The sequence below is a fragment of the Neolamprologus multifasciatus genome, chromosome 7, assembly GCF_963576455.1.
Source record: "Neolamprologus multifasciatus chromosome 7, fNeoMul1.2, whole genome shotgun sequence".
NCBI classification, from domain to species: domain Eukaryota; kingdom Metazoa; phylum Chordata; class Actinopteri; order Cichliformes; family Cichlidae; genus Neolamprologus; species Neolamprologus multifasciatus.
Window position 1 is genome coordinate 17,136,357 of NC_140445.1, and position 14,248 is coordinate 17,150,604.

Consider the following 14,248-nt stretch of genomic DNA (forward strand, 5'->3'; position numbering starts at 1 on the left):
GGCAACAGATGTGCTACAGTAGTCAGAAGGTCCCCTGAAACAGATATGAGACCTGAAATAGGGCAGTCATGTTGGTGCACAAGCTATCATTGTCAACTCATACTAAGAAAGTTCCTGGTTCAAATCTAGGCAGAGCCTGTTTAAACTTTGCATGTTCTCCCCCAAGTAAAGAAATGCATGTTAGGCTAATTGGTGATTCTATGGGTATGAGGTAAATAAAGTCCTTGAATTGGACAGAATGTAGTGCTGTATTAATGTATAGTTAAAGTCTGAATTGTAGTTAAAAGTGGTTTAAGTGGTCAGTGAGATTAGAAATGAGCTATATAAATGCAAATACATTTGCTCTTGCAAAATAAAGCATCTGAAATACATAATAAAATAATCTAAAACTAAACCAATCAGAGTTCTTTTTTTCTGAGCTGAGATCAAACTGAGAGCTTTGTGAGATTAAAGACAGAGAAGAGAGATCCCAAGAGGGGCTGGAAAGTCCTAAGATTATAAGGCACCTGAGCTGCCATTTCAGTGAGTGTGTGGGAAACACGTGAGAAATCCCATAAATGTAAGGTTTCCTCCCACTGCTTTAAATATGTTAATTTGAAATAAGCATGTTTTGTGTTTTCAGTGGTTCTTAATGTTGAATTAATAATAATGATTACAGTACAGATGGTTGTTCTGAGAATGTTTGTGATATAGCAGTGAGGACAGTGCACACCGGCTGTAATGGTTATACAATAATGTAGTTATGTAACAAGCTCCAACAGTTTCAGAATTGTCTTGCCATTTTTACATACAATAAAATATATTTAAGTTGTTACAGCTATCATGTTCTCATTTCTTAGGTAAATCAAGACATGATACATGATAGCATACTGTAAAGGCATGAAACAGGAAAAGTATGTAAAGGTTAAGGTTGGATGGTTCATCATGAATGTCTTGTAAGACAGAAAATAATGCTATGATATGCCGCAGACTGACTCTTTTTTGTAATTCTTTCAATTCAGATAAGGTTTCATTAAATTAGTGGTGAAGATTAAGTCCGTCACACAGATTCTTATAAATCTTTCAAGGACAATATGCAACTTCACCCTTTCCAGTTCATTTTAAACCAACGAGACGACTACAAATCAACATGGAAAAGGAATTTTGAACTTTCATGTGAAATAACTTGTGCTTTTTCAGTTTGCAGAACACATTGTGCTCATGCAGGAACCTATCTGACATATTATAAAACCACAATAGCACTGGAGAATTGTGAACGTTTTTAAAGGTTGGCCCTGCATTTTTCTGAAAAGACATCATTGCCACTTTTTTGTTAATAATTATTGGCGGATTGGTGGTGTGAATTCCATCCCTCAATCTAAGGCCTCGTAGGTCGATTAATAAAGAAAGAATCGGGGGGGGGGGGGGGGGGGGGGGAGCTTGTAGTTTTGAATGTGTATGTATGTTTTTAATAATATGTAATATGTATAGCACATTATGCATATGTGAATTCATATCCACAAACAGTCATGCATGGAAAAATAGTTGTAATGCACCCATATCTCTGTGTAATTGTATTTGAATACATGCATGCTCAATGGCATTGGCTATGTGGATGAACATAATAACATGTAAGTGCAACATGCACAGTAGAAAGAGCATATGTACAGTCACTGGACACTTGTTGTGTAAAGGCTGTGGCACTTAAATGATGCTCAGTTGGCACTAAGGGGCCCAAAATGTGCCAAGAAGATATCCATCACACCACCAGCACCACCAGCACCACCAGCCTGAAGAGTTGATACAAGGCTGGATGGATGCTTTCATTATGCCAAATTCACACCGTACCATCCAAATGCCACAAGAGACTCATTACCAAGCAACGTCTTTCCAATCTTCTGTGGTCCAATGTGTGAACTGTAGCTTCAGCTACAGGTGCGGTCTTCTGCTGCCCTTCTTTTTTATGTATTCAGAGATGCTCTGCTGCACACCTTGGCTGTAATAGGTGACTGTTTATCAAACATTTAAACATACTGAATTGCTGCCGTGCAATTGGCTGATTGGGTATTACATATTTAATGAGCAGGTTAACAGTAAATATGCTTTTCATAGTTACAGCCAAATGTTCTATGTTTCTCCTATTTTTTTATTTTGTCATTCCCAGTGTGTTTTTTTTCCCTCACAATCTGTGCAGCCTTTGAGTACTCCTAAAAATCATCAAGCTCACCATTCAAGATAACATGTGATGACATGTTGGCAGGGGCTTCACATGTTTTTCAAATGTACAAATTTCAGTGAAGTGTTTTTATGCAAACAGACGTGAATTATGTCTGTTTTGACACAAAGTCAGGTGTACGGTGTACATTTTAGGACATCGTCAGGTCTCAGGAAAAAGTTGTCAGGTATCAGTCTCACACGAAAAAATGTCAGGTATCAGACTCACATGAAAAAATGTCAGGTATCAGACTCACACGAAAAAATGTCAGGTCTCAGAACACGAGCTATCAGACAGAGAGAAAATCGTCCTGCAGGTGGCACTGTTGTCACGTCCCACCAATGACTGTAGTGACAGCTGCAGTCACGGAGAAACTTGCGTATCTCTGTTCGGAAATAGCAGATAGAGCGTAGGCTCTGAGAGGACGCCCAGCGTTTACGCTTCGAAAACACGACCGAGTGTTTTAACCTGACAGACTGAGGTGTTCTTCAGTAAACTGGACTACCCGACAGAAGGACCCGAGGCCCCGCTGCACTGTTTCGGTAAGTTAAATGTGTTTGTAAGCTACTCCGTAACTACCGTCCTTAGCTAGCTCCTGAGACCTAGCTAGCTAAGATGTCAGGGTTCGTTTAGCTAATCTGTGCAGGTGAATGCATTTACTAAAGAAATCAAGAGAAACGCTCCGGGCTGCTCAGTCACTAATTACTGTTACTGTACTTTTATTACAAGTATTATACTGTAAAAGCAACAGGCTGCACCTCCTGTGCAGAGCTGAATATTAAAGATGTGCAAACAACATGTTTTCAGTCTCTTGCCACATCTGTAAAGACAGTAACAATTTTTTTAAAAGCTTGTATTTCAGTAACTCCTCATTAATCAGGAACTATGGATTAAAGTACTGTAGTGTACTGTAATACTGGAAAAAATGTAAGAGAAGAACTTCAGATCCTGAGTGTGTGAGGACAGAAGAATCAGCTTTATTTCAACATTGAGGGATAAAATTTATATTTGAGTTTGATGGTTCTGTTGTCTTTGTGATTACAGGAGCTGCCCTCAGATTCAGACCTCAGCACCACCCAGTGACAGCAGACAGATCATCCAACATGTTCACATGTTAACTGCAAAATGAACTGATGAAAACAGTACAAAGGTTAAAGTGCTACACGTGCTGCAGCTGTTTTATTGATAAAGTTAAAGACAAAAAACAAAAGTTTTAATCACTCATGTAACTGTGTCACTATACATCAGCATTAACAGGACCTCAGTTTTGTGTTTCACAAAGCTGCTGATCTCAGACCTGCACTGCTTCTGTTTTAAACACTTGATGTACTCAGCTGCATGAAGAGCATATGAGATTTTGTCTAACACAATTAAATAAAACCTGATGAAGGTCAAAGGTCGTCACTTGTATGTTTAACTATAAACTTGTCATCTGGAATTCTTTCACAGTTTTTTGCAGATAGTGTGTTATTTACCATGAAGTGATTCAGAGTTATTCATACCAGAGTAACCAGAGAGGATCATATATTTTTAAATATATAACTTTCTACAGGACTGAATATAATATCTTTATGTAAAAGTCCGGAGCCTCTGGGGAGTATCCGAGTATTTATAACATTACACAAACCAAAGGTCTCATCACAGTGTTCATGAAATGCTGGGTTTATCCATCTCCTTGGGCGGGCCTACGGAGGAGTGCTGAAGATTTCCCTGTGAGGGAGCTGCTGGTGAAGATCATGAGTCCTGCTTGATCAATGCCATGAGCTTCAGTGTTCCTGGTGTTTCTTAAATGATGCCTCTTACAGCGGGTCAACAGAACTTCTGGCACAGGACAGCTGTGATGAAAAAAAGGGAAGAAGTTTCTCCAAACCTCTGGACCCAGGAAACCCAGCTTGGTCCTGATGGTCTCCATCACTAGTTTCTCTCCAGGGTGAATGTAGCTGTTGATATAATATGGACTCTATTATTAAATGAAAAGAACAAATTAGACTACACTACTGAAACGTTCTGCTGATGTTTTTAAAGTCTCCATGTTACCAGGCTGTAGAGGGCTCTGAAGATTTAAACAGTTTTAGATCCATTACACTCAGTCTTATGTTAAAATCTCAAAGGACAGCATTATATTTTTGATATTAACAGTAACTCTGGGCCTCTGTGGAGTGTGCACATGATCTCATCGCTGTCTAAAAATGTATAACAAAACCTAAGGAGTGCTGAATGCTTCAATAACACAGACTATTAGAGTTGCAGGTGTGTAGCATCGCTAACTAGCTAGCAACAAGCCTCCAACACAGTGCGTATGCTAGCGGCTAATCTAGCAAACGAATTAACAACAGAGTGATTTTAGAACTATAAGATGATGAGCTGTGTGTCTTTTTATAACAGTGACATGGTTGTATTTACCTTAATTAAACGAGTCGTCAGTCGCGGTAAACCAGCAAAAAAACTCGAGCAGCCGGGCTACGTGAAAAATGGTAGGGGGGCGTGTTTGCGGTCACGTCCAGCGGGTGTGTGGGCGGGAGCGTTACACAGTCGCTCCACCTCAAGTCACTACTCCAAATTTGCAAGATGGCAGCCTCCACCTGAGACTGAGACCTGACATTTTTTCGTGTGAGACTGATACCTGACATTTTTTCATGTGAGACTGATACCTGACATTTTTTCGTGTGAGACTGATACCTGACATTTTTTCATGTGAGACTGATACCTGACATTTTTTCGTGTGAGACTGAGACCTGACATTTTTTCATGTGAGACTGATACCTGACATTTTTTCATGTGAGTCTGAGACCTGACATTTTTTCATGTGAGACTGAGACCTGACATTTTTTCATGTGAGACTGATACCTGACATTTTTTCATGTGAGACTGAGACCTGACATTTTTTCATGTGAGTCTGAGACCTGACATTTTTTCATGTGAGACTGATACCTGACATTTTTTCATGTGAGACTGATACCTGACAACTTTTTTCCTGAGACCTGACGATGTCCTAAAATGTACACCGTACAGGTGACATGATATCCTTTAGGCATTCGCAAACAGCTTCAAGAGAGTGTGTCATATATCATAACATGTAAAAACAGACATACAGTATCGACTCGTGCTTACTGGAACAAAAGGCAGTTAACACCAAATGTCGTTTTACACCCTGGGGTCGTGGTAACCGCTTGATGAAAAACAAGGAATGTGCAAACATTGCACATTTGCTTACAAACTGCAGGGGTGTTCAATTTAGCCCATATCCTTCCGGGCTTCTGACAAAATATTGCAATAATATAGCAATTTATTTCACAAGGAATGAGCCATGAATTTAATATCGAGGGAAGAGACTTAACAGAGGGCTGCCAGATATGCAGCAGAGCGGCTGAAGTCAGAATCTTGGTCATCCCATCCTGTAGTCGTATCTTCGACTGGAAACGTGCATGCTTTCATTTATGTGCATTCATCTGTGTGCTTAATTCTGGTTTCATCTCTGAATGTCACTGAAATCTGATCAGCTACATCTACAAAGACATCCAGAAATCTCCTGGAAAAGCTGTTTATCTCTAAAATTAACCCAAACTATACAGCCATTTATTGGCATTGGTTTCCTAACATCCATTGTGCTTTTTGTTATGTTTCATACTTCATTCATTGTTGCTGTCTGAGATTTTCTCATCTTGGATGTTCTTTCTTTCTTCCTTTCTTTTTTTTATTTTCACGCATAGAGTGGCAGTGGGACAAATGCACAGAACTGTGAAGATCCAACAGTGCGAACTGCCCTTCCCAAAATACCAAGTCTATAATTTGTAAAGTGACAGAGATGCAAAAAAAAAAAAAAAAGGAAAAGAAAAAAGAAAAGATGTGTGTGAAGGCTTGCATGGTTATAAAAGAATATGAGGGACGTTATGACACTGTGGTTTAATGTAGATAATTGAACAGCGCTCATTACTAAACAAGAAAAGAACACCTAGTAAAACGCATATATGCACATACAGATGTGCACAGTTCAATAATACATTCAATTAACAATTGCTCGCACAGTTATGTACTAAAAAGGTTCACGCTTACACAAAAGGGCACACAACGATTAACGGTGGTATCAAATGTGTCAGTTCCTATACTCTCATCAAAGGAATTCCATGAAAAATCAATAAGGAGCACAAACAAATGCTGTGCAGACGGGGTGAAAAATCTCTGGTGTTATTAATGTATAATGCCGGTCTTTCTCAACGTCTCCAGAGGAGGGGCAAAAACCACTCACACCTCTGAAGTGCAAAGTCAAAGGCAGTCTTGCATGTCTCCCCGGCTCCCTCTGTTAATTCCCTAACTTAGCCCGAGGTTAGCCATAGGTGTGGGACAAGATGGAGGTTACTGATACATCAGACTCTTTGCAGTCTTCGCTCTGCCCTATTCCTTTTTTCAGCTGCAATATCAACCCCATGGGGCAGAACTATTTCATCAAACGCAGCGCACACGCATCCAACTGCAAACACACATTCTTAAGCACTGGAGGTCCAGTGAGTACAAATTCAGATTGAGGTGACATTTACTAATGAGGCTAATTAGGCACAAATCTGGGAGTTGGAACTACATAAGTGGTGGTGGTGCTGATGATGATCACAAAAGAGACTGTAATGATTATGATCTTGGAAATATGGTGGGAGACTTCTGTATCTAAGCTATTAACTATGATTATGATCTCTGTATGTGATGTTTTACAGTATCCGTAGCCTGATTATGCTCCACGCGTAGCTGTGGTCCATTTATGAGTCAGGTGTCCCTTCGATCCACGCTTTCAATCTGAGAGCTAATGTTGTATAACTTATATACTCTGTGTTTTGCCATCTATGTCTTGTTTGCACGGTGTTTACCTTTTGGCTCCCCGTCAGAATGTCTCAGTGAGCTGCTGGGTTGTGTTTGCTGAATGGTTTGTAATTATCCGCAGGCCTCCCATGGGCAATGCTTCAGGGCACCTTTACAAGTTTGCAATACTCTGATTAACCCCTTTTTACTTGAAGCTACCGCTCTTTGCAGGATGTTTGAAAACATAGTTTGCACATTTAGTTTGAGAGATAGTAGATAGAGTAGATAATAGAAAGTAGGAGTATTCATAAAAACCAACCCACCCTTTTGCTTTAATACACACTCACCTCTCAGCCTCTGACTTCCCAGTTTACTTTCTTAACCAACTCATTGATGTGTATAGGCAAAAACAAGTGCACCTACCAAAACACACACAAGTATTTGACTCTGATGAATCCTGTAATATGTAAAGTCTCTTAATGTATGTGGGACTCTCAGCTCTCAGCTCTCAGAGTGGTTTAAGTCCAATCTGTACCTCTTTAAGGGATTGGGCATTAAGTAGGAAGGAAGTAATCCAAAAATACTTGTTCATCTCGTAGGGCCATATAACTCCATTGAGTATCTTTACCCCCTACTAGGACGACCCTGTATATCTGAAGTAGTTCAAGATTTAATGTGACTTATATAATGCCCTTAAATCTCTTTGATGCCCCAAATCGCACATGTTTAGCTGTTTTCCTCTGTGGAACATGACTAAGTCTACCTAAGGCTTTTTCTTTTTTTGAAAAAAAAAGGGAAAAAAAGAAAATAGAAACCAGTGGCCTCCTTTCCGAATATAGTGACAGCTTTTCTTCTGCCTTGTGTTTATAGGTGTTAGAACTAAACACACAGGCTTCAGCATCACATGCTCGCAGTTACCTCATGAAGGTTATTTATTTCCCCGAAAGACAGACGGATACCTCATTTTACCATTTAACCTTACAACGTCCTTAAGCTGTAGGTAGCTCCTGGGTAGGAAAGGATGCCCCACTATTTTTTTTTAGCCCCTGAAATCTCCTGTGAGTGTAATCTGCACAAAGTGAAAGAGACATTAAATAACACAAGGATTTTCTTAATACTCCTGGTTCATTACATTTGGAAAGAAAATGCTTCTCTTTTAATGTGGACCGCCCACCCAAATCTCATTTTAAAACATGGTGTGGCTGAAGTGAAAATGAACTTTGCATGTGAGGTGAATTGGTAAAGTCTACAATAATGCTAGATCAGGATATATCTCCCCAAAACAACAGATGGCTGAGGGTGGTTGCTCTTATTCATGGTATATGCAAATGGTAGACACTCAGATTTTCTTTCATTTCAGGATCATAGATTACAGTTCTGATTACCATCACAGGACACAGAAACTATGTGTTTCTATGTGTTTCTGTGTGTTTCTTTGTAGTAGGTGGGTGTGGCGTATGGTGCCAAAGCATATGAATTGGATGGGCAACCAACTTTGTCAGCAGGCCATTTGTATGAAACCACTTTGCTATGAATAATAATAAAAGAAAAACAACCAAAAACTGAAATACTCATATTGTCACATAGGTGCATAAGTGCAACTGTATTTGCACCCTATGTCAACAAAACAGAGGTTATAAATTAAAATACACAGCAAAAATGTAAATGTATATTTAAAATAGTACTACAAGAGTCAATATTACATGATTAATAAACCTATATAAATTTACAGGCCACACAACAAATCTATAGATAAATAAGCTCCTTTAAACTACGTCACAAATCGTATTACAACCATACATGGACAGTGCCCTCATAGAAATGTAGCCACGGTTCTAGAAGTGCAAAAATATCTGTGTTAGATTGCAAAGGCAAAGATAGGACACAAGCAGGAGGGAGAGAAGTTTTCTCTAAGTGCAGAAATGGATCAATGAACTCACCGCACACTAGGACGATGAGCTGAGTACAGAATATCTTCAACACATTTCCATTTGTTTTGCAATTTTTGAGTGAGGTCATGCTTTTAAACTACCCTAGGAGCTGCTCGGCCTTGGAAACCCACTCTGTTAAGCTCCCAGGTGCACAGTTTTTGTTTTTTTTTTTTGTACTGATGTTAAGGCTAGAGGAGGCTTGGAGCTCTGAGGTTATTAAGTCACTTTGTGGGTGAGTTGGTTGCTCAGTTTGCACCACGTTTTAGGGCACACTGCATGCCCTGCTGAAGTATGCCAAGTTTTCAGTTAATATTTATTTTGGAATCACATTTTTTGTGCAGAATTACTATTTTAAGCCTGGTAAACTTTGCTACTGTTGATATAAAGATACATTTTAAAAATCAGTTCACTTCTAAGTTTTCTGTTCTGTGACACAACACTTGTTCCCTTAACTTCAGTGCCATTTATGTGCTTGAATGAGTTATAGGCCAGTGTAAAGTAGCTTAACAGGACAAAAACATTCCTCCAAAAATGGTCAAGTACAAGAGCTGAACTGAAAGTGAATGAAAAAGCAGCCAGTGCCCCAAGAAAAAAAAAAGTCTGGAGAACTATTGCTCACGGCCACTTTAAAAACAAATTACAAGAAAGTCTGACTCCTTGGAAACAAAATGTGTCTCAAGACTTCTGCACAGTACTGTAAGGGAGTGTAGCCACACACATCAGGAAATGTGAATTATTCATGCAACATAATACACAACGAAGATGTTTGTCATAAATTTGTCATTTCTTTGACCAAAGGCTTTTGGTTTTCTTGATTCTCTAGGAGTTGTAGTTTTCTGTTTTGTCTCTCAGTAGTAGTAGTGCCTCATAGTGCTGTATTATTCAAAACATGTCAGGCTTTGGTTCTTTATTTAGTAAAAATGTTTTTGACACCCTATTATGCTAATTAACTTTAGCAAATTAATGTATAACTTATATAACGGTTGTTTCATTACTACACTGAGTGTGTGCTTTCTGGTTTCAGTTGCCTGTACAACATGATTTTTTCCCCCTGAATAGCTTTATTTTTTATATTCATGAACACACCGAGGTCCTGCTAAATAAATGTCTATACTTATATAACAATGAGTGTCAGTCGTGTTTACTGCGAGGCTAAAATGGAAACATTATGTATATAACATAATGCACTTGTATCCTGCATTCACTATCAACTTAACCTGAAGCTTTGCAACAGTCAGATATGCACTGCATAGACTGCCGATGAAACAATTCAGTTCATAGCACTAAATCACAACAACAGTTGCCTTGAGATGCTTTATATTTTAAGGTAAAGACTCAACAATAATACAGACAAAATCCCAGACGACCCCCTATGGTGACAGAGGGAAGGAAAACCTCCCTGGCAGAACCAGACTCAGGGAGGGGCAGCCATCTACAGCGACTGGCTAGGGGTGAGAGGAGCGAGAAAGAAACCGAGTTTGTATGTTTGTATTCATTACAGTGAGTTTCTCTTGAGCTATTTCCTTTTGTCATCATTGGTTATTGCCCACTGCTAAGAGTTTTCGTCACTGTATTAGCATATATTTACTGGCTTCCTGTTTTATTTTGAAGTCTCTGACTATCTCACACTTCAGTTAGTTGCATTTCTGTTTCCAGTCATTTTATGTCAAACCTGTCAGTAATGAGTCTATGTATATGTTTATGCCTGCAGCTTTGATTTGCTCGATCGTATTGTTTCTATGCTTAAGGTGTTCAGGCATCATTTCTTGTTTCCCATGTTTCAAGTCTTTTTCTTGTTTCTTTGTTTACTTTGCCTTCTGGTCTTTTTATTGGATTTTGACTTTTGCTCACTGAACTGTTTGCCTGCCTCACTGTCTGTGACCATCTCCCGTTTTTGGATTAAAGATTTGGAATTTGGACTTTAACTCTGTTCTCAGGGTGGCCTGTGTTTGGATGCTCCTCCTGTGGAATTGTTGGACTATGCCTGCACCAGTGAATGAAGAAAATATTAATGTTCACACAGTCATGTGTCATGTTTATGAATTTGAATGCAATCATCGCATTTTATTGTATTATTACTGTAAATGTGAAATTGATTTTACTTAGCCTAGCCGCATCGCTTTTGAATATTTTCACAGCAGAGTCCTGCATCATTGACGGGTCAGGCTAATTATGAATACACATAAACATCCTCCTGAACACATGAATTTAATTTTCTGTTCTATCTTTTTTTCTCATTTGACTGTGAAGAATCAAATAGGTTATATAATGTGTGTGAGATTTTTTAATGATGACAGTTCTCACATGGAGCTGTGTATCATTTGGCCTAATGGGAATAACTGGCCAACTCTCTTTGCAGGACCATCAAAGTTGTGCCTCATGTCTGATTACACAGCACAGAGGACAGATGTTTATCTGTCAGCTGTGATGTTCGACATGTTGTAGCTCATCACAGAAACGGTTTGCTCGCTAACATAAGCCGAATGCCATGAAATGTAGTTAAATAGCATTGCAGTCATTCACCTTGGGATTCATTAGCATAATTCAACCTTTAATTGATTTATTGGGGTGCTGTTTTGTTGTCCTTTTGGATGAGATGAACCTGATTAAGGTGATCCATTTGTCAGGTCTGACCGTTGGGCTCTATGTATCAATGTGTATTGTACATGTTCTAGCCTGTTGAGCAAATTGTTATGCAGGTAATATTATCTAGGTCCCACAACAAGCACAATAACAGCAACAAAATAAATTTGGATCTGTTTATAGTTAAATAATAGTCATGTTTTTGTGCCCTTCTCTCTCATACGTTATTAAGGACCAATGTAATGTGTATGTTGTGAACCAGAATTTTGCGGTGTTGCACCATGTGACCACAGAGCTCTGGAAATGAATAAGCTGTAGTTTGTGCGAGAGAGTCTCTCCTGTGCCGATATGCAGTAATGTGTGTGAATTACCAAGGTAGAGAGATGAAATTCTTCACTCAGCCCGTGTCAGTGCACTTTCAGGTGAAACCAAAGAGCCTGAACCAAAGAGAAGAATGAAAATGATATATAATAATCATAATATCACAGTCTTGCTGCTTGAAGTATCAGAGCTATTGGAGATGATTGCAGATAGGTCAGGACAGAATGTCAACCTATTGAATTCATTCCTGACTTGAAGGAAAGGTAAAACAGCACCTTCATTAAAGAGGGGTGTGTGGGTTCAGTGGCCATGGATGAAAGAGGATCCAACTCTTTACTCTTTTGGTGTAGAAAAAAATATATATCCATGCACAAAAACTGTAAATTACTTATGTTGGGAGCAAACCAAAGGTGAAAGGCTCTGTTCTCCTAAAAGCTTTGGCTGGCCCTAATATATTTGGGGTTGTGTCTCTTTTGAATCTCGACAGTATTATATTTAATACCGAGAAATAATATCAAGTTTTTGCATAATTTATGCTTGCCTAAAAAGGCTGAATGCTGTTATCGCTTGTTTGTGATTATACTCTGCCACCAGTCAGTGATTAATATCTAAATTTGGACGTAGCTCATTCCCTCAAGAATTGTGTTCAAATACTTAACTCGGTACTTTGGGAGTGAGAACAGAAATCCTCTGTTTGATGCGCCCATACTAAACATAGTGCAAAAGTTAATATTAAATAAATCTGCACACTATTCACTTTATTTCCACAGACTATCCAAAGGCAACAAATAATGCATAATTCGAGATGAGCCAAAGCCGAAAAACACCATAAAAAATATTATGAGTCCACCCAATTAATGTGCTTCAAACAAGTATTGATGAAATTCCTGACAAATAATCAAATTTGAGAAAATATTTTAATAGCCCAGAGAGAGAACATCAAAGAAAAACAAAAGAAAGATCCCCACCGTAATAAACGCAGAGTATTTTATAAATTAAAGGTGAACTTAATACATTTTAAACATTGTTTTGGTATACTCTCATGTAAGAGAAACTGTGTATAAATAAAATATAAAAAACTGTTTGTAGCCCTACAGGACGCTGTGCAAAGTCTAATAAATTTTCTCAAGTCATGTCACTTGGCAATGTCAGCAGGGGTGGAACAAGTGCTGTAAATTTTTAATTGAAAGCAAAAATGGAGGTTAGAAAGAATGAGCTTACCAGACATCTGTAGCCTACAGCTCATATGTGCTTGACATGATTTGATTATACCATTGTGGGCTACTAGTAACACATACTGTCGGTATGTGTTACTAGTAGCCCAGGATCATACCACAGACTGAAGAGAAATGAATAAAATACATTAACATTTGATAATGCACTGCAGTCTTGATGACATCTCTAAACTTGCAATCACACAGCACATGGAATGCAGAAGATTTGCAGTGAAATCAGTTTAATTAATCCAGTGGATTGTTTCTAAGTGGCCCTATTCATTGGGGCTAACAATTCCTACACTGTCTCATGGAATTTTGTTATAAATATTTAATTTATTGCAATTATTAATCCCTGGCTCTCTCTCCTATAATTTTCCACTAGTCCTGTCTGTCTGCTCTCATCTCTTTCCCCTCACTCCCAGTAATTCGCAGCAGATGGTCCATGAGCCTGGCTCTTTTGAAGGTTTCTTCCAGTTGAAAGGGAGTTTTTTTTATTGCCACTGTCACCAATTGCTCACTCACAGGAGCACATCTGATTGTTGGGGTTTTCTCTCTATTATTGTAGGTCTTTATCTTACAAGAAGTAAAGTAATATGAGGTGATTGTTATTGTGAATTGGTGCTATATAAATAAAATTGAATTGAACTGAATTGAATTCTGTTAAGGAATATAGATACCAAAAAGCTGAAAGTTGTCAATAAGGGATTCTGAAAATGTCCGTGACCATTGTTTGTTACTTTTTCTTTGTGAATTTTCATTTTGTCTTAAACTATAGTTAAGTGGTTTACACGTAAACTGTGACTTTATCCACGTCTATGTGTTTTTGTCACAGTTTGCCGAGGAAAACTGCGTGGAGTGTGAAGAGTGCACCCAGGTGCAGACATTCTAAAATTCAAACTTAACTGATGATGAGCTGTTTATTAAGGCAGACAGAACAGTACAAAATAAAAGGGAAAAACAATGCAAACTAAGCAATAACATAAACTGGGTAAACTAGAAAGGAAACACGAACGATGAAAAACCCTGGTAAAAAGAAAAACAAACAAAACTCTAAACATGGCCATGGCCATGACGAGGATGAGGATGAGGCTATATGAAAACCTGAACGCCGGTCACGGCATGGGAACAACGCAGACGATCCGACAAAGACTGAATGAGAAGGCACAGACTAAATACACACAGGAGGCTAATGAGAGAAGTGGGAACACATGGGG

General features: G+C 38.7%; 2 long non-coding RNA genes across 2 annotated transcripts; both read left to right on the forward strand.

Annotated features, from left to right (window-relative positions):
- The first annotated feature begins 1,488 nt into the window (after nucleotides 1-1,488).
- LOC146514034 (uncharacterized) lies at nucleotides 1,489-8,520 on the forward strand. The gene is made up of 2 exons (XR_014875286.1): nucleotides 1,489-2,329; nucleotides 5,207-8,520. It is a non-coding gene; the product is annotated as an uncharacterized LOC146514034 (long non-coding RNA).
- LOC146514035 (uncharacterized) lies at nucleotides 2,402-3,594 on the forward strand. Its single transcript, XR_014875285.1, has 2 exons — nucleotides 2,402-2,736; nucleotides 3,239-3,594. It is a non-coding gene; the product is annotated as an uncharacterized LOC146514035 (long non-coding RNA).
- Nucleotides 8,521-14,248: the final 5,728 nt, after the last annotated feature.